The sequence below is a fragment of the Patagioenas fasciata genome, chromosome 13 (genome assembly GCF_037038585.1).
Source record: "Patagioenas fasciata isolate bPatFas1 chromosome 13, bPatFas1.hap1, whole genome shotgun sequence".
Lineage (NCBI taxonomy): Eukaryota > Metazoa > Chordata > Aves > Columbiformes > Columbidae > Patagioenas > Patagioenas fasciata.
The window spans coordinates 9,464,494-9,490,943 of record NC_092532.1 but is presented as its reverse complement, the minus strand read 5'-3'; the positions used below and the strand labels follow the sequence as shown (position 1 = coordinate 9,490,943).

Genomic DNA, 26,450 nt, shown 5'->3' with positions numbered 1-26,450 from the left:
GAGACGCAGTCTGCCATACAGCTCCATAATCTGTCAGGAAGCAAGTGATTTTGCCCAGTGGGCAAGTCTACTATGCAAATCTGTTTGAATGTTTAGTAAGTTTAAGTGAAAGGCACTGCAATTAATACTATCCTGGTTTAAAAGTACATCTTGCATGCAAAAACGCAAAACACCATTTACTTCAAAACTTGGAATAATAAGAAATCTTTGCACCAAGCTGTGAAATATAATAGGTAGTAAACAGCCTGCTTTCTAATTGACATCAGGATTCAACTCGGTTTTTGCAGGGACTGCAGAGCAGCCAGCAAAAGGGCTCCTGCTCCAGCTGCTCTCATTGCTCCACTGCAGCAGGGGAGTCACCGATGCCTTGCCTGCTTTGCTTCACCTTTAAAGGCCTCTACTGCTATTAATATTCATCAAGGGAAATTGAAATAATGCCTTGTCTCCACCTGAATACCTTGGAATTATTACAGACAAACTAAACTGGAATTATTATGGATAAACTAAATGCAAGGACTGTGTGGGTTTTTTTTTTTCTCAAAACCCAGGACAAAATAAACCTACGGGCTTGCAAAGCTGCCTGATAAGGCAGACCTGCATTTCCACGCAGAGTAACCCACAGCCTTTATCACAACGACCATTTCAACACATGATCCCACTGTAGCACAAGCCCAGGGGTCAGCCAAGCGCCCCGCGCTGCAGGTTCCCCATGAGAGACTCTCCATGGCATTTCTGGCAACACTGAGATGACCTTGAACTTCACGCCATCGCCATGACACACACAGCAACACTGAGCAGGGCAAACAACGGCTTTTATTCAGCTCAAAAACCACCAAACTGCCAGCAACGCACAGAAAACCAGCACGAACCAGCTCCCTCCTCCCAGTCACACCTGCAGCCGACAGCACCGGCCCCACTCATCTCATCCTCTCCAAAATGCCTGAGCAAACATCTCTTCCCCCACCCCAAATTCCACTCCAGGATAGCCTGTCATTTCTATATCTGATAATGCTACCAAAAAGTTGAATCCTAACACTGCACCAAACTGCAGTTTCAGCATATTGGGAGGTTTCTCTGCCCAAAATGAAACACAGGTGCCATCTGTTTCAATTATACTAATCACAAGGAGATATTATATTGAGAAACTGGCACTTTTTAACAGACCGTTGTTTTGTTTTTCTTTTTTTTTTTTGAAGTGAAGAGAAAGAAAGAAAGAAAGAAGCCCATGATACACTAGAGGATATTGAATACCCAGCACGCAACAGCCCAAACAAACTCCACAATCCAGTGAACAAAGCAGCACTAGAACTGTCCCCACCACAAAGTTCACTGGGGCTTTCACTGAACTCAGGGAAAAACCTGTTACATGGGAAATAACATGAAACTGAAAGGGCACCTTAGAACTAAAGACACATCCTAAGGTATTACAGTTAGTACCTTTAAGTCATTCCACGGAACTTTGCAATTTTTACCTTCAAATCTCAGAAAATAAAGAAAATATGAAAAGAAAAATATCCACACACCAACAAAAACATTGCCATGGACACAAGCACTTGTTGGGTAATAAAAGATGTGGACAGAAACAACGTAAATATTTACCGATTCCATAGTTGAAAGCTGTCTTTAGCAGGACATATATTAAAATCCAACAGAGGTGTGTCCCAAAAACGCTGTGTAATCTGAAAAACACAGGAATTATTTCATTAGAAAACTAAAACACACAATTTAATTTTATTCACAACAAGCATGCTATATTTGAGTACACGAAGGCTACCAAATAAAACCCCTCGCCTAAACCAGAGATAAACCTTCTGATAAATAAACCTTTTGATAACACGTCTGCACAAATAGATGAATAAAAGAAACTGTGGAAAGCTTAGCAGAGCATGAACCAAGTTCCATAACTTTCTGATAGTAGACTAAACAAAAAAATGTACTTGTCTCAAGGTTTCTGTAACAATCTGTGTTGTTTTACAGGCATTTTTTAAATGAAAAAAGGTAAGTCACATCCCCAGTGATGAGAAACTCCTGACCCAACAGAGTGCGCGGGGATGAGCGAACTGCCCAGGCTGCCATCCCGGGTGCCCCGTGCCACTGATTCACCTTTTAAACACCTTCTGTGCAATTACCTGGGACATAAGCACTTTCCTTTCAAACACATCTTGGATCCTTGCTTTGAAAAGCAGTTAATCTATTACAAATCTCTACATTTCTGTTATTTTTTAAACGGCTCTCCCTCACAGATATTTTTCCAGCTACAAATTTCCAGTTCTCTCAGAACACAAGGCAAAGCAGAATTACATTCAGGAACCGGTACATAGGAGGCCTGGCAGACGATTCCCAGCCCCAAACCCGGTTCCTGAGCCCTGTGCCCCTCTGGGGCATGGGAAGGCTCCGGGGGACCGTCCCCACAGCCTCGGTGCTGCTGCTGGACCTGCCACTCTCTGTCCGACCGGCACACACACTGCAAGAAATTCACCTCCCAGCCAGAGCAAGCTAGTCTGTTCCAGACAAGATCTCCACAAACGTCACTGTGGGTTTCCAGGTGATCCAGCCGGCTTCTCAGCTGCAGAGGGGACACGTTTGGGACTGCATGGCTCGGCAGGAGCCACACAAGTCACACCAGCAAGGGCAAGCCTGAACTGCTCATAAGCACATTTGAGGGTTTGCAATGTGCAAGACCAGAGAGCAGGGGCAGAGCCATGTGTAAAACACTGTCTTATGCCAGATTTTTTGTGTCCACGAAGAACCAAACCAGCTCCAGATACGTGCTTAGCATTAGCAGGTTCTCACTTGCAGCTGTAAGGGACCTGCACATATGGAAGGAGTCAGCATACACTCTAAGCAAAACCGCAGAATTTCTTCAAAACGTGCATTAGACACCCAACAGCAATACCTGAGCTCCGGTTCTACTTCCACAGCAAAGCAGCTCAATAAAGGATCTATTTAACCAGAAATGAGCTGTGCCGGGCAAGCAGCAGCGACAGCAGTGCAGGCCCTGGCCACAGAGTTCACTGGGAGCTCCACATCTGCTCCTGCCAAACTCCCCACCCAAAACCCCATGTCCCATCCGACCTCCAGACCATGTAAACCACACTGAGGGACACAGCAACCGACCCCTGTTCCAGCTAACAATGGAAAATCTGGATTTCTTCTAAATCACCTTTTCTTCTAAAAGGAAAAATTCTAAAACCTGTTTTTATATTCAAAAACTTACATATAGAAAGTCGCAAGTGGGGAGCTATAAAGTACAAACTGTGTTCTTTTCAGAACATTTTACTCACTTGCTCCATTTGCAGCTGCCCCCAGCTCCATCCCAAGGACCTTCACACTCTGCTTCTCCTCCCCCCTACACCCTGCTGCTCGTGTTCTTTTCTCAACACCTCATACTGACGCTTTTACCATGGAAGTCCTTTGGGGCAGCCAACAGCCACTATTTAAACCTTGTTTTAACCTATTATCATTCTCCCAAATTCTGCCTGCACCACTTTAAGGCCCAGCCTGCTCATACCACGTTGCTTTAAACAGCAACAGATTTAGTTTCCCATAACCATTTCACAACTTCGCAGTCCACAGGATGGCCTATGCAGAGCTCGTGACATGGAGTCCAATTTTATACTCTATTGCTTACAAACCGCTGCTGGATGTGCAACACTTGCCTTCCAGCGGGCTGGGTTTGAAGAACCATCAAGGAAAGTCCCCAGGATGAACACACACAGAACCCGGGAGAGCCTCCTTTGTTTGGAAAAGCTTCTACTCCCTGATGAAAAGTCAAAGGGAAGATGTTGAGATGAGCAACACAGCTGCATCCAGGGTAGAGCCGCTACCAGTTCAGTCTGGGGAACCACAGTGAAAAGGAACAGGACAAAATAAACCCAAAAACCCAAAGGAACATGCAAGGGCGCATGGTCCTTGCTCAAAGGAAACCCTGCAGCACGTAGACTTTTCCAGACAAGTAAAACGGAAGCAAATTAAAGTTTTCTGACAGTTTCAAAAGAGCAAAAGGAGATGGAGACATACGGCTACCTCATGGATTTTTCCAAGGCGAGTTGTGGGGCCCTGAGGGATCCCACACAGACCCACACGGTGCGATGGTGACACCTGCACCGCAGCTCTACCGCCATCATTGTCCTACTCCTCTTACGTTCTTCTCCTCCATAATAAGTCACAACTCTAATTAGAGATACCCGCTTAAACAGAGACAAAAGATACACTGGGGGAAAAGAAAAAAGCTGAACTTCCAACTACATTACCTGGAAAATCAGTAGTGTTACTTGCTGACAGTAGCCATCATGATCAATTCTGAACAAAACCATCCTAAAACTCTACAGGAATCCTGTCCCGTGACATACTGATACACAATTTTGAGGATCTATTTATATCTGCTTCCTGGCCTCCATACAGCAATTTTATTCATCACTTAGCTCACATATAAAATATACATCAGTATTGTAACTTTGCAACAGTGATCAGCTCTGAGCCAAGTAACTTCCACAACAAACGCTATAGCATTTTTATGAAATGGTTGTCACATCATTTATGAAGTACAGCAAATACCTTGGCAGAAGATGCTGGGCAGAACCTCACTGGCTACACGTGTTCTGGCCGCTCGCACCATGTTGCTCTTCTGCAGAATCCAACATTTCAATTTAAAACCAACTTCACTTCCAAACCCTTAAATTATAATGAACAGACACATTTATCCATCCAATTTTCTTAGCTCTAGTCTGATGAAAAGGTATCACTGCACAAACTAACGTCATCATCCTTGTTTTTCCTCTGGTGACCGGCGGCCAAGCTCAGTGCAGCTGCATAACCCACTCCGTACCACAAACCGTTCACCCTCCCTGCACGCTCAAATGGCAGGAAAAGGACCAAATAATTAAGTGTTCAAAGCAACCAGATTCAGGTTCAAAACAGGCTCAAGCTTTCAAGATCTGCGATGCTTTATTTTATATTAACATCAAGTAATTTGGAAACTCTGCATAAGCAGACAGTTCCATTAAAAAAAACACACCTCCAAGCTCTCGCACCAAATTCTGCTCTTTAACATGTTGTCCTCAGCAGTTCCCACTGATTAGTTATTGATTCACATTGCTGCACTCCCAGGCAGATCAGTGAACTTCAGATTTAGAGCACACAGTGCAACTTTTCCCAGCGTTCACTGAAAAAATTAAGAATTAAGTAATTCAAACTTCTTCAATAAAAGGGTATCTTAAAACTTTAGAGAAATCAGTATTTGTAGATGGCAAACGCTTTACACTCACAAGATGTGACCTAAAAACAAACAAACAACAAATCACAAACAAACTATACTCACATTAACTATAGACTATTTCCATCAAAGCAGTTTGGGACTGGCAGGGAAACACCAACTGGTCTCAGTAGCAAGGCAGGAGGTGGATTCATAGATCAATCTCAGCCATAAAAGAATAAAACTTGACCAGCTCTGTCTCTATAAAGAATGTGCTTGAGATTCAACATTATACATCCAGCTATTTCTGAATGTGATCAATTGAATGCAACAAGGGTTCCAGGGAGCAGGAAAGAACCCATCTGATAAAGTCAGATATTAAAGAATCAAGAGGCCAACATCTCCAGAACCAAGTACATTTTTTGTCTTATTAGTGCTTCTTTGAAGCAAAAAGTATGAAGTTGTGTTTAGATTTAAAGAGAGACTTGCATCAGTTCAGATTTTATGGTGATCCAGAGCTAAAGAGTGTAACAGGATCCCAGCACGAGCATAGATTCTGGTTTAAACCAACTTGGAACGGAAACGGTCTCTAGGGAGCAGGACAGCATTTGTCACAGTGCTCAGCTGCCTCTCCCAAAATAATTTCAGCAAGAGACAACATATCAATGAGGCATCTGAGGGCTCCAGCACAAACACTCAGTGGAGAACACACAGCACAGGGAGCTCAGGCTGCCAGATCAGCTCCAGCAGGTACAACACATGCGGAGGGAGGGAAACAGAGAAACGTTTCCAACGCTATCCATGGGCACGGGGGGTGTCTGCACAGCTTCACACAGCACCCAGACCACCTTCCACCCTGCTGAAACCTGTGAAACTGGAAAAACACACTGCAATTCACCTGTCTGAGGAAATAGAGCTGGGGGGAGAATCCATGAACAACCAGTACTACAGACCTCACATACTTGTTATCTTCCGGGAATATCTGTAGGTACCTTCTGCAACAACAGGGATTGTTTTCTTGCCTGGTTATAGCACCAAAGTCTGGTAAGAACCAAAATAACAAGTGCTGGAGTTTGGGGAAGAAATCAAAGTGTTTCACATACAGAAATTACTGGCTCTGCTCCTTTCTGTAGGTTTTGCTCACGCCCCCGAGATCCAACAGTCCTTTTCTCTGGCCCTCGAGGGGACACACGGCAAATAAAAATCACCACACTTGGGGTAATTTCACTGCAGAGCCTGGACAAGAACATCCAGAGCGCTCCACACAGCCATCAGGAAGAGAGGGGAACAGGAAAGGTGTTGCACTGGAGATCTGAATGGGGGAGAAAGGGCTGTTTCCAAGAAACACGCAGAAATTAGAGATAAATAACCTTCAACTGAAACGCCCTGCATCAGCAGGTTCCAGACTGAGCATCCCTGACACATCCACGCTGCGTTCGGGGGACCAGACTCAATCGTGACCACTCCGGCGCTTCCAGAGGACACATCCAGTACCAAAATGCCAAAGCACAGAGAGAATTCCACTAGTGTTTAAAATAAAAAGAAAAAAAACCTTTCAGTATGTTTGATTGTGACCACAATGTAACATCAAGTAAAATTTAATTTGATAGGTTTCAGAAACTAAGCAGGTAATGTATTCTTGGTCTCAAAGTTCCTTTATTTTGCCCTGCAGACAGTATGTGTGCTGAGATCTACATTTTTTAAAGCTCCTGTCATCTTTGCCACTCGATAAAAATACAAAATAACCTGATACTGTCCTGAAAAACACAGATCAAGATACTTATACATGAGCTGAAGAGCCTAAGGCTCTATTTATCCCACCAAAACAAGCATGAAGGGAAAGATGAGGTTCCTGTGGAACCAAATTGTCCTTTAAGTGTTCTAATTGAAAGTCTAACACAGACGACAGGCCACAAAAGCTGTGGGTTGACAGTCCTCTAAATCCAGGAACGACCCAGCTGTTCAGAGACCTCCAGCAAACAAAAAGAATCCAGGGTCTGTGACATCCAACACCTGGTTTCAATGTGTTCCAAGTATTCCTCAAGATTTCTGCTCTTTTCAACCAATTAAATGACACTCATCACAATACTGACACACTGATCTAACACTGGGGCTCAGCTCCCACCACCAGTATTCTGGGCTGGCCCTGAGGAACTGCTGACACCACTGCTGTCCACTCTACAAAGGGGAATGGGAAACGACACTTGTGTACGGTACCTTTCTACGTCTTGTTTTATAGAAATGAGACTTGAGAAGTTCAAACAAAAATTCTGCAGTTCATTTCAGTAGGTCAAAAGACAACATAAAAGTGCTTAACTACCTTTGCATTTGAACTGCATTAAATTAAAACCCTAATTATTAGTAGAAGCCCAACATTTCCCTGAGTGTAACCCTTGCAAACACACAACAGGCAGTTGAGCACAACTCTGAAGTTACTGGATGTTCCAACTTCATTACTGGTTATCTGTTCACACCAGATATTTCAAGTTCTCTGTCCCTCGAGAATACGTCAAAATTGCCAACTCCTAAAATTACAGAGAATTTCTCTCGGAAAGATCTGTGAAAGGGTAAAAAAACCGGGGCTGTGAGAGCCCCAGCACAACCCAAGAGCTGCAATCCCTGCGGTAACTGGTTCTCTCGGTAACCGGTTCTCCCTTCGCGTGGGGTGGCAGAGGAGCCCAACAAGCCTCAACAGTTTCCACTCGAGCAGATTTTTCAATTCTGTGCAGACAATTAAGAGCTCTAGAAACACACAAGCATGTTCCCTCAGCTCTCCCCCTTCACCATTACCACCCTTCTGTGGCTTCTCTGATGAGTGGAAAGTATTAAGTCAAAATACAGTTTCTGCAATTTCCTTACCCAACCTTGGAGCGAAGCTCAAGGCTGCAGCTCGTCCTTCTGTCCTGGCAAGCGGAGACAAGACTGGGGCTGGAGGACAAGCTGCTTTCCAGCCTACGATTTAGTCTGTGTAACTTAAAAAAAAAACCTCCCCTGCTTTTAAAAATGTTAAATACGTTAAAGATCATGCACTTTATCAGCAAATGGATACAGAAGTCTTAAGTACATGAACAATGCTTGCCTTCTAATGGCATTCACTTAGAGCAAGTGGCTATGTTTGTCATGGATAGAAATAAAAAAATGGTTATGCACCCAAACACAGTTGGTATCCACTGCCACTCTGGCAGCCCAGGGAGCTACAGCCATCCTTGTTTGTCAGCCCCAGTGCTTCCAAATAATCCTCCAGACACTATTTTTCTTCTTTAGAGCTCCAATACGAAATGTAATTACCTAAGATTGCTGGGTCTTTCCAGCCTGGTTGAACCTCTTTCAAGAGACATATAAACAGGTTCATTTCTTCATTAAGTGATGTGCACATGCAAAGCAAAGACACTGTCTTCCTTGGGAAGAACACGTCAGTGTTCCTGGTACACAGCAAAACCCAATGTACGTGTTAAGCCCCTGAGAATGTGTTTCCAAGAAAACCATCAGCACAGAACAGCAGTATCGTATCTGCTCTCAAACCAGTGGAGCTGGTTGGTCGTCCAGCCAGCAAACTGAGCGTCAACGGGTACAGAACCCTCAAGCTGGTTATTGTCAGGTATGGGTAGCAGTTAATTCCTAAGCCATTTGGAAGACACAGAGGATGCACAATGGTGTGAATACTCAAAGCAGAACAGTTCTGTGATTATTTTTAGTTCACATGAAAATGAGAAGAAATTGTAACCTCCATATCTCAATCATCTACTGAGCCCCATCTGAAAAGTAGTACATGTCCAACCCAATTATTCTATAGTCAGATAATACGACGACAGTATGAATAGCACTTTTTTTGAAAGCTTAAGTACAGCAGCATACATGTAGACATGTACAATGAAGGACATAATGCAGCTGAAAACCAAATGTTTTAGGAAGCACGGTGTAGGAAAAGACTTTTGGGCCAACACAGAAACTAACACATAAGAAGTTCAAGCAAAAGGTAGGAGGCAAAGACAACAAACGTTCTTCTCGAGCGTACAAACAAGAAGTAATAAAGGAAAACCAGCACCGCTGGATTCAACAGCACAAGCGGTAACATCCCCAGATGGTGACCATTAGAAACATTTATGGGAAAACTAAAATAAATTAATCAGGTACTAGAAAACTTAGTTTTGAGTAAAAGCTACAGAATTGAGGTTTTCAACAACAAACAGCCAGAATCACCACAGATTCATCTGGCAAACTGGGCTGCCAGGTTCTCTGGCTCAGACAGTCACAGCCGCCCAAAAACCCACCTGTACTCGTAACACAAACGACCCCCAGGATCAGGGGAATGTCCACCACTGGGGATCGAAAAGATGCACAGTAAAGAACATGCTGATACGCCATCAAAAGGGACACTCAAAGGTGAATTTGAAGAGACAGAAGCACTGTCCATCTTTGAGAGCTCAGAACAACCCATCGTGCTGAACCGAATGGGGCCGAGCTAAAAAATCATGAAGCTCCAACTTGTCCTAATTCAGCTCCATGGTGCTGGCCTTCCACAACCCAACAGAAACAAACATGTTCTCTGGAATCAAACCAGTAATTTAAAGTTAGATCATTGCTGTCGTCATATCTCAGGCGCCTTCTCCTTTTCGTTCCTCCTAAATACAAGTCTGAAGCAGGACACACTGCCCATCATTAGACCGAATACCTTCCCCGGAGCTTGACTAAGAGCCCTTTCCTCATCCGTTTCACTCCAATTCCCTTTGTAAGTTCTTCTCCAGGAAGGAAGGAGGGTTAACGATGCTACTCGCCTGGGAAGAGCATCGCTTTATTTAAAAATATGAATTGGCAATTTCTTACTCCACACTCAATTTTAACACATTGAGAAAATACAGACCATTCTTGGGAAGAAAAAAAGAGCGACAGACACATTTGTCACCTTTACAGTCTCAGATATTTGCAACCATGCAATTCAGTGGCAAATTGGATATAGGTTACTATTAATAACTGAACTATTTCCTGTCCTCTCTGAAAGCTGATTTGTGAGAAGGATGCAGGCATCCCACTTAAAACACACTAATTAGCCAAGGAGGAGTCCAGGAAGTCACCATTCAGGCTTTGAGAACATACACAGTGTCCCTCAGAGGAAAAAAACAGAGCAGGCGTACCCAAGAAGCGCACAACCACCTGCTCCAAGCAGCGGTTTGCAGCCTCCTTGGCCAGGAAAATGCTGTGTAGCCACATGAACGTTCCAACTGGAGACTTCAACAACTCAGATCTGGGTTTCTTCTCTCGTCAACATGCAGGTCTTGCTCCAGGGCTCACACCAGATACGTGCAGCCCCCACAAGGACCAGACACCGTCACCTGCCACTGCAGCAGACATAGCTTGATGACCCTGGAGGTCCCCAGAAAGCAACGTGAAAAATGCCACCGTTAAAACGTGCTCACGTCATCAGTTTCCAGAGTCAGGACAAAGGGTTTACAATCACCTCAAATTACATCGCAAGGAGAAACCATCACAGACACGCTTCCCTGATTCACACATGGCATCTCCCCTTATTGTCTAGGTCCTGGCAAGTTAAGGATAGAATAAAACGAAAATCTTTAAAAATATCACATAAATGGAAAGCACCTACAGCTTCCACTGATTACTTTTTCCCCTTCTATTATAAGCCCTGAACAGGTTTAAGCAGCAGTTGCCCTCATTAAAGAAGTCGCTCCCCTTGCGTGTTCCATTCTCCTGAAAAACGAACCCCCTGGTAGCAGCGGGTCTGGGGAACGGCAGGAGGAGGGCACGAAGATCAAATAATAGAATAAGTCCAAGGCATGTCTGTGTGCGGCAGCGGTACCCGGCACCTCAGGAGGGCTGGAGGTGACGTTCCCAGTGACATGGAGCAGGGCTGAGCGGTGAGATCCGCCCTGGATCCCCAGCCTCTCCCACCGCCGTGTGGTCATAAATCAGCTTAACCCACCAGCCCAGCAGAAAACCCGCTCATCTTCCTCTGCCCCCAGCCGCCCAGCACAGGAGGGTGAACGAGAGGTGGGGGTGCATGGTGAACCCGCCGTGTGTGAAACCACACCCCGAGAAACCCTGCGCACAGCGGTGAAAGGGCAGAGCCCTTCCTGCAAACAAACAGCGCAGGGGGTGGCAAGGAAAGCGCTCAGAGGACAAAAGGACAGGGAGTTCGGATTAAACTCAGTCCCTTGATCCCCGGCCAAATGGCCTACCCATAAGCCCACGCAACTTTCAGAGCCAATTTAAAACCCTGAGTGCGCTATACTTTAGGTTATAAAATCATATTTAGACACACATTTGAAGTGTTCTTTGCTCTGTTGGTGGCTAAAAACAATTCCTTTGTCATCAAATCTTGCTCCAGCAAGCTGACGTGACGTTTTTAACTCAGGAAATAAGATAATTATGGTTCAAGGTAAACAACTACAACTGTGCATCATAAACAGTTTCTAATTTTAAGCCCGAGTCCCTCTAATGCCATCCATATTCCACAGAAAGTTTCCTTACAAATGGTTTCTGTTGTCTGAGCCCTGTTGCCGGCCAGCACCAGCGGCAGGTCCCAGAACTGCGGCAGGTGCAGCCGGTGCAAGTCCAGCAGATGAGCTCCCATATCCACGTGAGTCCAAATCAGCCAAACAAGGCAGGAGGAAGATACACCCTGAATCTCAAATATCTTGACAGGTAAAAAACACATCTCATCTCTCTTGGAAACACAGAGAAAACAGCACAGAGACCAGAGCTACACATACACAAGGTTTGGTGCAAGCCATTCTCTCTCCCAGATCTCAGACGCCCATCGCGCTTCCCCAGGGAACAAGCAGCAGGATTGCAAGTTACAACTCGCAGCGAGAACATCAGCTGCTGAGCTGTTCAACGCGAGGCAGGAAACTCACCTACGGCTATCAGCGCTGGGTCTAAACCAGCCCTTCTCCTGCCGCTACCAGAAAATATCCTCCAAAGTTACCTAGAAATAAAGCCTTACAATAAACAGAAGCTTCACCACTGAGACTCCGTAAGGCAGAAACGCCGAAGCACAATGTCTGAATTTGTCTGAACTCCAGGGAGGTGTGGAGGGCAGCAAGCTGTCTGCCCGCCGGATAGATCACTGCATGGAGGCGGCAACAACTCCAAACTCAGGGGTGTTCGCCTGGTAGGCTTTCATTCCTCCTCATCCAGGCAAAAAGTGCTGAATTACAATCAAATTAACGCAGCTGAATGAGATAATGCAGTAGAGCAAGGGAGATCCGACGCAGACAAAGCATTCTCAAGCAGTTGCGCTCAGAAGAGACAGAAGTGGCCAAAACTATTCAAGCAGCCAGTTGTGAGAACGGCGCCGCTTCTGCCGGAGACTAAACAGCAATGGGAATCACGTGGAAGGCTGAGCAGCCCGGGAGAGCTTGCTCCTCCAAAACTTCTCATCATTAAACATTTGCAAACAGCCCCACCCCATTTCTGCTATTGTTGTCAGAGAGGGAATTCCAACCAGAACAATTATTCCCACCACATTTCTCTATTGAAAGAAGAAAAATGGTAACGCTGCGCAGCAAAAATACGATTTACCCCATAGTTCAGCCAGTAACACAAGTCTCCTTCTTAAAGAAGAAAGGATTAACATGCCTTGAGCCCGTTGTGCAGCAGCACAAATGTATTTTTAGGTACAAAGGCTGGCAGGCGGCAGTACGGTGTGGGTCTCCAGGTTGCAGTGAATGTGGGAGGTTGATCTCCCCACGCTCCGAGAGGGTGGTTGGGAAGAGGCCACTCGGACCACAGGGAAACAACTCACCCACTCCTGCGGAAACCCCACACACGGCAGCTCCTCTGAACTCATCACTGCCCCACAGCTCAGCCCCATTCACACTGTTTGTCTGTGTCAGAAACTGCCCTCCCTCCCATAGCCCCAACCAACCAACAGAGCCACATTCAGCACCATCCGCCAGGCACCGCACAGGAGAAAAGTGCCTCAAACTCAGTCTGGGTGGCCAAGAAAAGGAGGGAGCAGAACGACAGTTTAACTTTACAGTGTTTTATCTCTAAGTAACACTTTTTCACGACTTCTGATAAGGTATTAGCTGTCAGACCAAACCCAAGGGCAAATAAGCGAACCTTAAAACATTCTCAAAGCGAAGCTCCAGAAAGAGTCAAATACTCTCTTTGCCACCGAAGCCACTCTGCTCTTGCAGTGCTAACAAATGTTTAACCCAATTATCAGGTGCAGGAGTCTACTCAATGAGTCCACAGAAGGTCACTTATTCACCACATAATTTATACCTACAACCATGCTCACAATATAATTCATCAAGCAACCCTCAGGAAAACACACCTCAAAGCTTTGCTGAGACAGCTGCCTAAGACTGGGAAAAAGTCAAAAACCAAATACTGTGCCCACATTACCCATCATCTGCACCCATTTACGTACAGACCACAGGGTCGTGTGGGTTTTCCGCTTCTTCTAAAAACGTTAAGCGGGCTGCCCACCCGTGTTCCATCGATATAATGACATCTCCTTGACCCAAACCTTGGGCTAAACACCCATCGTGTGCCTCCACCTTCAGTCCCACGCAAAGCTGTTCCTATGATACTGGAAATAGCAACTCAACACCAGCTCAAAAAAATGTTTCCTAGTGTTTTCTTGCGCTATTACATAACACTAAATTCTCAAACAAAATACTTCCATGTTACAAAGCACCTAGTATGGAACATTTGATTTTTGGGTAGCTGAAGTCCAGCAAAAATGGAATAAAATTCAGATAAACCTATGAATTACAGGGAGAAAGTGTTAGTTGTTCCATAAATTGTCCCATCTGATAGCTTAGAGATGCCGGCATTGTCAGAACACATTCTCTACCGTGTTTGAAGAGGCATATTTGAGTATCCCAAACATGTCGCTTAAGACCCCAAACTAATGGTCAATTCTGCGCATTTATGTGACATTAAAAAAAGGGGGGAATGCAAGGTGTCTACAGGAGACCCAAAATTTCTCACTACAGCAGACCCAAAATTTCTGACTACAGCGCAGCCACTTCTCAGACTTTTATTAAAATGAGATTGGTCTCTGACTACGATTCACATCGGCAAAAACGCATCAGCATGAGCCATGCAGCAATGGGCACAGGGCAGCAGCACTGAGGAACAAAACACACACACCACTGTGCATATACACCTTAAAAAACAGCCAATTTATACCAGCGCACAGCTTTCACGGACAGCAAGCAAAATTCTACTAAAATATGGTGTGTAGGTATAAGAAAAATAAAACTGGAGTCAGCCCTTCCCCCTGCAAACGCTTTAAATAGGATGTCATCAGCACTTGTTTATACGGCATTGCAGGAAAAAACGCCTGGTTTTTTAATGCTGCGTTATAGAACCAAATGTTACTCAATTCCTTCTGTAAAGTACCGAGAAATAAATGCGAGACCATATGTACCCGAACGCGTCCACGTGCCAGAGTCACCCAGACTTGCGTAACCAACACTCGGCATCTCACCCCGAAGAGCAGCAAAGGGCCAACACACACGTTTCCTCTAAGGTCTAAAACCAACCTAAAAATTCAGTTTGAGGTTTCTGGGGAGGCAAGTGAAATTCAAGCCTCTAAGTTACAATTTAAGGTTTCTGCCATGAAAGTACACAGACAAAAGAGAATCCCATGTGGTTGATTTTTCTCTCCTTTAGCTCAATCTATTAAGCAAAAATGAATCACTTGCTAATTGACGAGTTCAGCTTGAACTGATGCCACCACGACTCAGATCTCAGTAGTAGGTCCTCCCAAGGCTTCAACAAGCCATCCAGAAAGCAGAGACCAGCAGCCTTCTGTTTCCTCAGCGTACCCTAGAACATCAGGCATCCGAGCACGGGTGGTAGGAAATCTGAGGGAAACACGGGCACAGGTAAGAACAGCAGCCACAGCACAAGGTGGACATGGTGGCCAAAAACGAGATATGCAAAATAGACCCCAAATCCAGAGACAGGCAACAAATGCGACTAAAATCCATCTTCCCTCTGCTTCTATCTGCTCTTGGCCAAATGGAAACGTTTGGGGTTTTGTTTTGGTTTTGGGTTTTTTCCTTCTAAGTGTGACTAAGTGCTCTGGTACCAGTGTTGGCCAAAGCTGTTGTCAGGTGCCACGTCTGAGGTCGAAAGGTGTTCACCCAGCTGCAACCACCCCCAGGAAGGCACAGACACATCATTAGGAAAAGCAACTCAACTTTTTATGCATAGATAAGGACAACGAATGTTTCATCGCTGTGTTTCAGAGATTTAATGTCTTAAGTCGAGCCAGAGCAAAGAGCATTGCTAGTCAGGCTATTACAGCAAATTAATTGAAAATGAAGTCTAACAGACATTAAATCTAAGTAAATATACATCAATTCCGCAATCACCATAGACAGTTCTTAAAACTTCTGCAGAACAGAAAAGCACCCTTGATAACTCTGAATATTAAGCTGAGGTACCACAGACATCTTACAAGTTTATATAAATAAAGCGCCTGCTGCAAATAATCCCAGTTCCTTGGGTGAGCAGGGCGGTGATTAACAGAGGTCCATTAGAGAGCAAAGCATCACCCAGCTCTGAGCAGCCACCACATCGGACCGCGTTGCCACGGCAACCGCGGAGGAAAATATAAAGCAAATTACAGTTAAATGAAAATTATTCTCCATGACAATATATGTTAATGCAGAAACATTTGCAAGGCCATTCTGGATAGAATGTTTACATTCACACATGTGTTTACAAAAATAAATAAAAGGCTGGAACAGCTAATGGATCAGCCAAAGATAAGGATCATAGTCTTTTTTCATTTCTTCAAGTTTTAATGTATTCAGAATTCTCCAAGCTAACAGAATGGAAAACAAACCACCTTAACAAAGGTATTTGCACATTCAGATCTAGTATACACCCTTTAAGGAACAGTTTTTCAGAAGATCTAGCATGTACATTTTTGAATGTTGTGATCCCTTAATTTTCCTGGCTGCAAACAAAGAGCACATTTGTACCTTCTCATCCCAGGAGAAAATGTTTTAAACGAGGGACTAAGGCACTCAGAATATTTAGAGAGATATGACTGAAACTGGAATAGTGACTTATTTTAATCAGCTATAACTTATTTATTGAAAACTGGTTTATAGCTCAGAATTTGCAGCGTTGACTCTACAACTCGGAGGATCTTGTACCTCCCCAGGTTCAAAAGCAGCACAGGTCAATGAGAATCCTCCACCAGATACTTTTAGAAAAGCCCACAAGTGAGGCTTTAAAAGGTTATCTTACTCTCCGACCACGATCACTTAGCCTAAACAGTCCTTTTTTTAGGGAATAACTCAGTTTTTAAATATCTTCTGAAGCAGGAATTCAGTAAATTGCAATGAGGTTCATTCAAGAGGTAGCCACTTATTTGTTTTTTTCTTTAATTCATTTGGCTCGTTCCCCAAGGAAAAGCCCAAAGAAAGAAAGTAGGTTATAAACTGACTTTCAGTCTCTTTTCCCCTCTGAAACGCCACGTTTAAGAACGCTTTAAAATAGTGCATTGGAAAAAAGCCCCCTCTGAGCCGTGGCTCACGTCCCCTGCCAAGTTCCTTTCCCATGGAAATGGGCTGTGTGTTCGCGGGTAACACAGGTGCAGCTTCTGAGGAAGACCCAGAAAGAGCACAAGGCGCTTTTTGAACCCATTTCAGCGAGCTGGGAACACAGAAGGCGCCATTGACTCCGCTGGCACATCTGAACTTGCTCCGTACGCGCTTCCCGACCTCTGCATCTGCCTCGTGCCTCCACCTACAGAACAATACTCAAACCATGAGGATCATAAGTTTTTATGACAGTGGGAAAACTGCAATATTCTCCACAAGTTCACTCCACCCTGCACATAAAACTGCTCATAGGTTCAGCCATAAAGCAAACTACCTTCTTTGAAGTTCGGCTGAAAGCCCTGCACACGTTATAAAGCCAATCTGAAAAAAACCGCGGCGTATTAACATTTTACATAACCACGCTCGGGGAAAGCACCATTCGTTAATCACTTGCTGCAACTGTTGACACAAGCAAGTCAGGTCAGAAAGTAACAAAACTCTGCACAGGTGAGCTCGGGTTCCCCACAAACACCCAACACACCCTGGCAGGTCCATCCCAGTCCCTGTGCCGCGCTCGCTGCAGAGCCCACGGCAGCACCACCAGCATTTCAGCTCATTTACTCGCTGATCTCAGCACAACCACGACTCCCTCCACCTTTCTACAGAGATACGCAGACTGTCTCCACACAACGCAAAGAAAACAGCTACAAACCTTAGGCTAAAAAAAAAATAAATCTGCAAATGGAACTACGGTAGCAGTTGCTAGGTTCCTTTTAAAACCTTCCCTAATTGCCAGGATTGGGTTTCTGCTGAAGCTCTTTGCTGCAGCAGTAGAGGGGCTGAATGTTGTTTTCACAAATGTGCTTCTAAAACCACAGGCTGCATGTCTGCAGCAGCAAGTATTTATATTCTGGGCACAAATGAGATCATGCCCGCAGCACGATCCTCACACAGGTGGATCCCACCAGGCCAAGGCACCTTTTGGGACGCCGAGCTTGGGGGTCAGGTACCCACAGCCTTTTGCAGAGAACCGGCTTACTGTGTCAAAAACGCATCCGCATAGGAAAAGCCATTTTCTCTGTAAATGTAAGCAAACGCGTGCCAACATGAAGTACAGTTCCAGGGAAGCAACACAGGGCTTGCAGCTTTCGTGCCCTAGTACAGGGGATCGGGGACTGCCAGACCTGCCGTGCACTCGGCTCTACTGCAGCCTGCATGGAGCGAATTAGCATCAGACAGACAAGATAGCAGGTCTGTGCATACACCATCAGAAGGATTCTTGCAGACTGCCATCCCCTTCACTACTCCCTAAGACTAAATTCTGCCTACAACTATCACTGGTAACATGGTGAAAAAGAGTCCTATTGTTCAAACACAGGACAAATCCATATGACAAAGATTCAAAGAGCTGGTCTAACCACAGACAATAGGTGGTGACAGTGACAAGCCATTAGTGGTACACACAGGAGGCACATGACAGCAGACCTGACACTGCCAGCACCCCAAAATCTCATCCCTGGCAGAAGTCAACGCACCCCCAGATCCTTCACCTCCTGCAGCTTCACTCCATTCTCAATCAGTTTCCTCCCACCATGCAAAAACAAGGCCCAGATCTCGAGAGGATGATCTCAGAGAAAAGCAGAAAGGCAGGAACAGACGGGAGGGAACGTCAAAAGGCAGACAGGCTAAAATTAGAGACAAGAATCCTGGATGAGGAGGACCAAGGCGAGAGCAGAGCAGAACCTCCACCACAGGAGGGAAGGGACAGACTGAAGGGGGAAGAAACACAATGGTGGGTGAGGCAGAGGAAGTCAGCAGACCGAGCAGACTGCTGAAGGAAATTCAGCATTTTAAGACTACGACCTGTAGCTTTCTCATTAAGAAGCACTACTCAGCACACCAGGAAAAAGCCACAAAGTTGACTTCTCGTCTGATCTCTTAGGGCTAACTCAAAGGCAATCCAGCTCTCCCCACAGAACAAGTTTAACACCCCAGTACCAGCAGTGATCACATGGGAAGGTGATTTAATTCGCCACAACAGAGCAGCTCTGAGTCATGCCAGGCACCTCAGACGAGGGTCACAAACACAGGAGCCTCCTGGGCTGTTGGCAAAGCCAGAGCATCCCCAGGATGAGTGGGACGGCCACCACCTGCACCCTGTGGGGACAAGGGGCAGCTACAGCCAGGAAGGAAACCATAGGAGATACTGCAGGTAGCAGCTCTCCTCATTTTCAAAATTTGCATACTCTCACATGTCCATTCTGAGGTGGTAGGACAAAGAGTTGGAGTCAAAGGTCGATTGATGTTCAAGGAGCGCAACCTTTCCTCGTCAAACCTGGCTAGTGCGTTCAACTCTGGGACTGCTCAGAAAGGTAGTTTTACACACGGAAACACACAGGCTTGTTCATTGCAGACCCACGATCTCGTTGGGTAAGCGTGTCTGCCTGTGCCTCGCTGCAAGATGAAACCAAGGAGACAGCTCACTGTGGGAAGCAGCCAAAGCCTGTAACTAGAGCACCAGCTCAGCCAGTGCTATTTAAACCACCAGCCATGGGCAGGATGTTTGTTTCCCCCACCCACACCCCCCTTCCCCACATCTACCTATATCTCTTCCCAGCATCAGCATGGCTAATCTTATCCAGCTATCTAAAGATATCACTGTAGCAGTACGTTATAAATAGGCTTACATCTTCAGTCCGTCCGAGGTGCAATGCCACGGCAGAAGGACGGCCAGTGCAGCAAGCAGTCTGTGTCCTTACAACAATCTGCAACAGCCACCACGCCATGCAATGTGGAAAACACCCGAAGTGTGAAGTTTACCCCAAAGATGATGGCTTTTCCCAGGGTCCCAGCACCACCACAGCCAGCAGGACACCAGCTCTGTCACAGTTCTCAGGACACCATTCCCAACAAGAACTTGGTGGAACTTCAGCCTGGCTGCTCCTGGACCCAATGGGCCTGCAGAAAATCCAGCTACTCACTAGTAATGTGGAGCTCCTGGTACAACTTGTTTACACAGAGCAGGTCATAGGATAGACTGGAAGGTGTAAGCAGGATATAGTTTTTACGGCTCTGAACTCCTACCCAGATAAGCTGATAACGCTGTGCACAGGGGGAGGGGAGCACTTGCATGGCTGCTTTATTGAAAACTAAGATGCAGCACAAGCTGCAGTTAAGAGTTTTATACTTAATAATGAAGTTTCCATTCACCTTATTTTCCTTTAAAGCTATTTAATGTAATTTTATTAGGAGTTCCTAATTACACATACTTTCATTTCCTATCAAGATACTCAGCACAGCACAGTATTTATTTCCAAAATCTGGCCCAGGCTGCCTCTGGATCGCGGTGCATGTTTTACAGGGTAACATCTCCCTTCTTTGCCATGCCTGTGATACAGTTTTAGCTGCATTATGCTGCTCTAAAGGTAAATTATTTTAGACCTTTTCTATACTGCAAAGCTGTCAATCTCTTAAAAAATACAGAGCTTAGACAAAGCTGCTTTTACACATGCTAAAAAGTTCTCTCCCATTTCCATTTTCAAAGCCTGTAAATGTTCTTGCCAAAGAAGAAACACGCATGCACTTCACTCACATATGAACCCAGTACAAGCACTAACACTCTTGCACTGAACAGCAGAATTAATTTTTCAACGTTTCCACGCGATGTCGAACGTTGTAACCTTTGGTTTACTAATATAAACACAATATACAATCAATAGTTTGCACCTGCCACTGCAATGACTTACAGTGGAAGGTTTATTTTAAAAACACTAATGGGATAAGTTTGGTTTTCTTTGAGGCAGGGGAAGCAAGGCTGCCTATGGATTTTTAGAGTATAAATAATTCAATGCATGAATGCCAAGGGCAGCGCTGCACACATCCATATGGCAGGGACAATGCAGACAGTAATATATGCTCCACATCACCGCCCTGACAGCGCCTTCAACCCTGACCTAGAAAAAAACAGCACTTTCTGCTGCTACAGCAGCCGCTTTACCCCGTCACCGCCACCCCGCTCCACCAGGACTGCCCAGGCTTCGGGCTGATTCGGGGCAGCATCCCCAATTCCTCGGCCTTCACGAAACGCAATTCCAGCCTCTGTTCACAACAAGCAGAACAACTTATTCATACCACGCATGGAAGAAAATGAAAATTAACTAGAAGAGACACAGGTTTCACAAGTCCTTTTGAGGAGCTCGTGTCCTTCCACTACCAAAAGTGCGAGCGGCAGGAAGGGTCAGGACGGGTCCTCACGGCATGGTCTGGCAGAGCCGGCGGTGCTGAGAGGGACGGGACCACCCTGCCCCGCTGGCCTCTTCTGGTGGCGATTTGATCATTTTTCTACATCCTACAATTTGGGGGAAAACACTGAAGAATCAAGGGGAGGAATTTTGGAGCCCAAAACACCTGATAGAATTAACCACACCTTCTAACATGATTATTTCTTTTTCTGACCCCAATTACTCCTTCGGTTTATTAAACAGAACTCATATACGCAGAAATGTTAACACCCTAAAGAGTCACATAAACAGAAAAAAAAAAGTCTGAGGGCACCATTATAAACAGAGTTAATGGAACTCGGTGATTGGAAATGGATCTTGAAAGCTGTCAGATCAAAGCAAGATCTTTCTCGTGTAAGGACTGCATTACCCTCGGAGCCACAGAGCTAATACCATCTATAAAAATATTTCGCTCAAATAAGTTAAGAGCAGCAGCATTTCATCTGTCAAAAGGTGCGAGGCTTTTATGGGATTAGCCATTCCACATACAGCATAAAAATTAGAACTGATTTTTAAAAGCCCTCAGCTGACAGAGACTCCCCAGTCCAATGCTGTGCCCGCTTTCTACACACACACACTGCATGCTGAACAGATTTTTCACTATTAGCATTTAAGCTGCTGCTTATTTTTTTTTATTTTTATATTCTTGTAAAGGATTACAAATTGGCATCACCTGTGACCGGCCACAGATGAAGCTGGCACTGCCACCCAGACTCCCATTAAGATCTTTAAATACCCAACAGCTGCATGAGAAAATACACCAGAAAACACCAGTTCTCACACAGGAAAGCTTGAAAATTCCAGGTACAGTGGAACCTGCTCCAAGCCGGGCTGATGGTTCCTGTCCCTCCACAGTGTTTGCCCACCCACACCCCACAAGGCTCTGGCTGCACAAACCCGCACTGTTTAGGATGCTGGTGATTTCCAATAATTGACTACACAAGCTTCCCTTTAACATTTATGCGAGGATGTTTTATGACCGTGCGCCAGTGGCATACAAATGACCCGACACTTTGGTGAGAATCCCAGCGCTCTGCACCCTCCAACAGCAGCTCTGTGCCTCTCATCTCTCCTGCAGGAAAGAAAAAATATTTAAAAGCTGCATACAAATCATTCCTGTAAAGCGTCGTGCAGACAGTTTTAAATTAGATGGGGTAAAAATATACATGAGTTTATCACGAAACGCTAAAATCTTTGCTATGGAGACACCAGTTTCTCTCCACGGCCTTTTACAACCACAATATACACAGTTCGCAGTTGCAATAGAGGCAGCAGACAAACCACCTTTACTAGAGCCTCATCAAGGAAATACGATTAGAATAACAACCACCATGTAAATATTTCCAAGTATTATTTGCTTTGCTGTACTGAAAAGCAGCCATACCTGCCACTACTTGCTAGGTATCTACCACCATTAAATCTTAATACCGAGGAAGAATTTCAATCCAGCAGGCAGACTGTCGAGCCTGAAATTCAGGTACTCAGCACGGAGGGAGGGAGAGGGGCCAACCTCGTCACTAAGTCATCACCGGGTAATTTTACCAAATGTAATTAACCAGCTCTGGTCCTGGGCATTTCCTTTCCTCCGAGAAGGATTTCTTCACAGAGTAATTAGACTGTCCCAGTTAAGACTCAGGTCACCACAGAACCTATTTTCCCCCCAAACAAAGCCACACATGGACTTAGAGAAGATTCAAGCACTTTTTAAAAAAAAAAAAAAAAAACCAACATACCAGCATTTCCTCACAGTAACTTGAAGCTCTTCCTAGTTTTTACCTTAGTCACTGCATGGATCCAGAACTAACCAAAAGCAACAAGCCACCGTGGGAGTCCCCAGAATCCTGGGTTTATTCCCACACTTGAGACACTTCATTATTACAGAGTATTGCCACCTTCTAATGTACAGAAAAACAGGAGTGGAAAAAAAATAAAAAACTTAGTACTTCAAACACATGTCCAAAAGCCACAACATAAAGACAAAGAGTACAGATTAAACGCTGTAAAGATATACTTGTCAGGAACCCTCCTTTGAAGTATCTGCAGGAAACACTGTCATCACACAGCCATGTTACAATTACACAGTTAAAATAATCACCACCAGTTGTAGGTTCTGCATCTGGGTTACTGCAAAGGGAACGCTGCTGGTTCGGTATTGATTAACACGACGAGTCTTCACTGACCCCAGAGAAATACATTTGTCTGCTCTGCTGAGCAGCACAGAACGCGGCACGACACCACCATGCACTCCACTTTGCTTTGGAGCATTTTTGGAGACTTAGTCAATCTAAACATAAGTAGAAAATAAAATAATCTTAACAGGTTGGCTGCCACACACGAAGGAAGAAATGGAGCCCAGGGCTTCACTGGAGGTTTTTTTGTTTTGGTGGGGCTGTTGTGCTCCGTTGGTTTCTGGTTTTGGTTTTTTTTTTTTTTTGTTTGGGCTTGGTCTTTTTTTTTTTTTTTTGAGTTTTCTTCCCCCATACTAAGAATCAATTCACCCTGTGCAACGTTTTTGATGAAATGGAGATACAGACAAGAGTTCATTTTTAAAAGCAGAAGCAGAACTGAACGGTAAAAACAATTGTGAAACACTAAACCTAACATCTCCAGTTTCCAGCCTGTCAAAGCCGCTAACGCCTACGTGACCAGGGCTCGTGGAACGGCTGTTTAGAGCAGAAATAAGCAATGAAAATAGATGAGAACTGCTCAGGTTTGGGGGCAGAAACTCGTATGTGCTCCTGACTCCACCATACTACTCACTGCATGGGCAGCTAGCTCTGTCTGCTGTGGGGTCTGCAACCAAACCCTCGGCGCTTACTCAGAGTCCGGAGGGGCCGCGAGTCCCAGCTCGCCCGTCACACAGCCCCAGACTCCCCAAGCCAGAGCGCCCTGCGCCAGGGAGGACACACAGATGTGCCCCAGCACGTCTTACACCTTCTCGCACCACCTCCCGGAGCCACAGACACCTGGAGCAGCTCAGCACAAAGAAAAGCTGAGCTCTGCAACGCGCAGGCACCAAGAGCAGACGCCAGGACAGACACAGGAGCGCAGGCAAGGCTTTGATTTGGGGACAGACGTGAGAAGGCAGTAGGACTGTGTACAGACCCCCACCTTGCAGCAAGAACTTCCACGGCCTCAGCACTTCCCAGGGTGAGAAAACAGGTCAGGCGGTTGCAGGGAGACGCTTGACGGGCACAAGGAGCCTAATTTCCCTGCGGAGACTGGAGGGGCCAGCGCAGCTCTGGCCCCACGCAGCACTTCAAACCCCCTCCCCCTACAACCATCTCAAAGTGCTCCAATACGCGCCTTCAATCTGCCAGTAAATCCATTTTGTATAAACGCCAACTTTTTAAGTTAATCAAGTCAAATATTTAGTTCCTGGTAGCGCAAACACAAAAGAACGTACCAATGCCATTTGAAAACACGCGACAGTTAATCTCCTTTTCCCTCTCTGTGACTCCATGGAGAGTTTTTTTTCTCCCAGAAAAAAGGAAATAATTAGAGTGATTATATAAAAATGTTCCATTTTATGAACAAACCAGAAAAAAAGGCAAAATTCATTCAACTCCAAGTTCCTTACATTTATACAAATTCCAGCATTTCAAGAAAGCACACAGCCACTACAAAGCATTACATCCGCATGATGTTTTCAGCTAAATGTCTTTGCCTACACAGGAAAGAAAGAGAGAAAAAAAAAAAAAGGCAGTCTATACCCAATTTCAGAAGCCATCTCAAGAGAGAATTTTGCTTCAAGAGCTGCCTGGAATTTGTTCTCTGCCTATAGGGCCATGTCCCCGGCGGTAAGAGAGCACTTTGTGTACGAAACCAGGAGGGGGGAGGAACCCTTTCCTGCAACTGGATATCAAAACACATCCCTAAGCTTCGAGTAGAAGCCAACCCGTAAACACACCGGCTCTTGTGCCTCAATGAAGGGGCCGATTTTCCACCGCACGCACAGCCCCTCGCCAGACAGCTGCTCTCTCTGGGAAAGGGCAGAGGGCACGGAGGGCTCCTTTGGGGGAGAGCGGCGATTTGCCTTTCTAAACACGCCATCAATCCACTGGCCTGGGGGAGGTTCATTCTGGGCTGCAGAAGTGCAGCTGTTTTGGGTTCAATTTTTTTTTTTGTCTCTTTGCTAAGGGGCAAAGGTGTCCAGCAGCCCCTCCCCGCACACAAAGGCTCCTCCAAGGAGAAAAATACCGAGCAATTTAAAGATTAAACTGGAAAATAAATAAATAAGCGCGGCTGGGGCAGCTGGGTTCAGCTCCATCCTCTGCGCACTCACAGCAGAGCTAACGCCTACCCAGGGATGATGAAATGGGAAACGGAAATTACCATTTCAGACAACTTTTGGTATTGTTCCTCCCCGCACAGCGCTCACCCCAAAATGCGCTCCCCCCCACACCCCCCCCGCGCTGCCATGTCCCCCCAAAAACACCGGGGTGGAGGAGGACGGGCACCCCCAGAGCCCCGTGGTCCCTCCACCCCAAACACACCCCACGGCTCTCACAGACCTCCACACCCCAGATATTTATCAGCCCCTGAGCTATGAGCCCCCAAACCCACCCCACGGCACAGTCCCCCCCCACAGCCCTTCCTCGCCTTCAACAGCCCCAAATTTCCTCCACCACCCACAAAACGCTCCGTTCTCTTCCACCCCTCAACACGTCGCTCTCCCGCGGCCCGGCCCCGGTGTCCGCCCCCCGCCCCCTGTGCCCCCCCCGGCCTCGCTGCTCTCACCCCCTCAGTACCCCCGGCCCCACCAAGGCCGCGCTCCCACCCCTCCCAGGCCGCCGCAGCCTCCTCCCCGGCCTGGGCCTCGCCCCCCCGCCGCCCCTTACCGGCGCTGGGCGCTCAGCAGGCCGAGGGCAGCGTGGCGGGGGAGCGCGGCCTGCGGCTCCGCCGGCCCCGCCGCATAGAGGGGCGGCGGGGGGGTGAGTGGCGGCGCTGCGCGGCGGGCGCGCGGGACTAGCGGCGGGCGCGCGGGCAGTGGCGGCGGCGCGTGCCTGCCGCGCGCTCCATGGCCCCGCCGCGCTCGGCCTCGGCTCGCAGCGCTGCCGCCCGATCAGACACCGCTGAGACGCCGCCGCTGATTGGCCCGCCGCGTCGGCGCACCCCATTGGCGGAAGAGTGGATAGCGCCGCCGCAACGTCAGTGCGGGGTGGGGGAAGCGGAGGGAGGTGAAACGCGGCGGCGCAGCCCCCCAACACCGCGCCGCGCGCGGGGGCCGACGGGAGCGGGGAGGCGGGGCAAGGCGGAGAGGGACGGGCCGCCATTGGCTGACGTGTCTTAACGGCGCGGCCGCCCATTGGCGGTCTCTGCAGAGGTCACGAGCGTGGCGGTGTTTCCGGGGCGGGGTGTGGGTCGGTCTTGGCGCTGCGGGGCCGCGCGGTACGTGCGGGGCGTGATGAGGTTCGGCCCGCTCTGGCTACACAGTGC

At 46.5% G+C, this 26,450-nt stretch overlaps 1 protein-coding gene across 3 annotated transcripts in view; it reads right to left on the bottom strand.

The window, feature by feature from the left end:
- Window positions 1–26,058, bottom strand: part of ANKRD11 (ankyrin repeat domain containing 11) — a 137,104-nt gene extending 111,046 nt beyond the window's left edge. For 2 of the 3 annotated variants that reach the window (XM_065848301.2, XM_065848300.2), the window contains exons 1-2: window positions 25,853–26,058; window positions 1,600–1,679 (exon numbers count right to left, since the gene is read on the bottom strand). The gene's annotated coding sequence lies outside the window, so the exon portion shown is untranslated. The remainder of the gene's footprint in view (window positions 1–1,599; window positions 1,680–25,852) is intronic. The other variant, XM_071814541.1, reaches the window with a different exon arrangement.
- Between the last annotated feature and the right edge of the window lie 392 nt (window positions 26,059–26,450).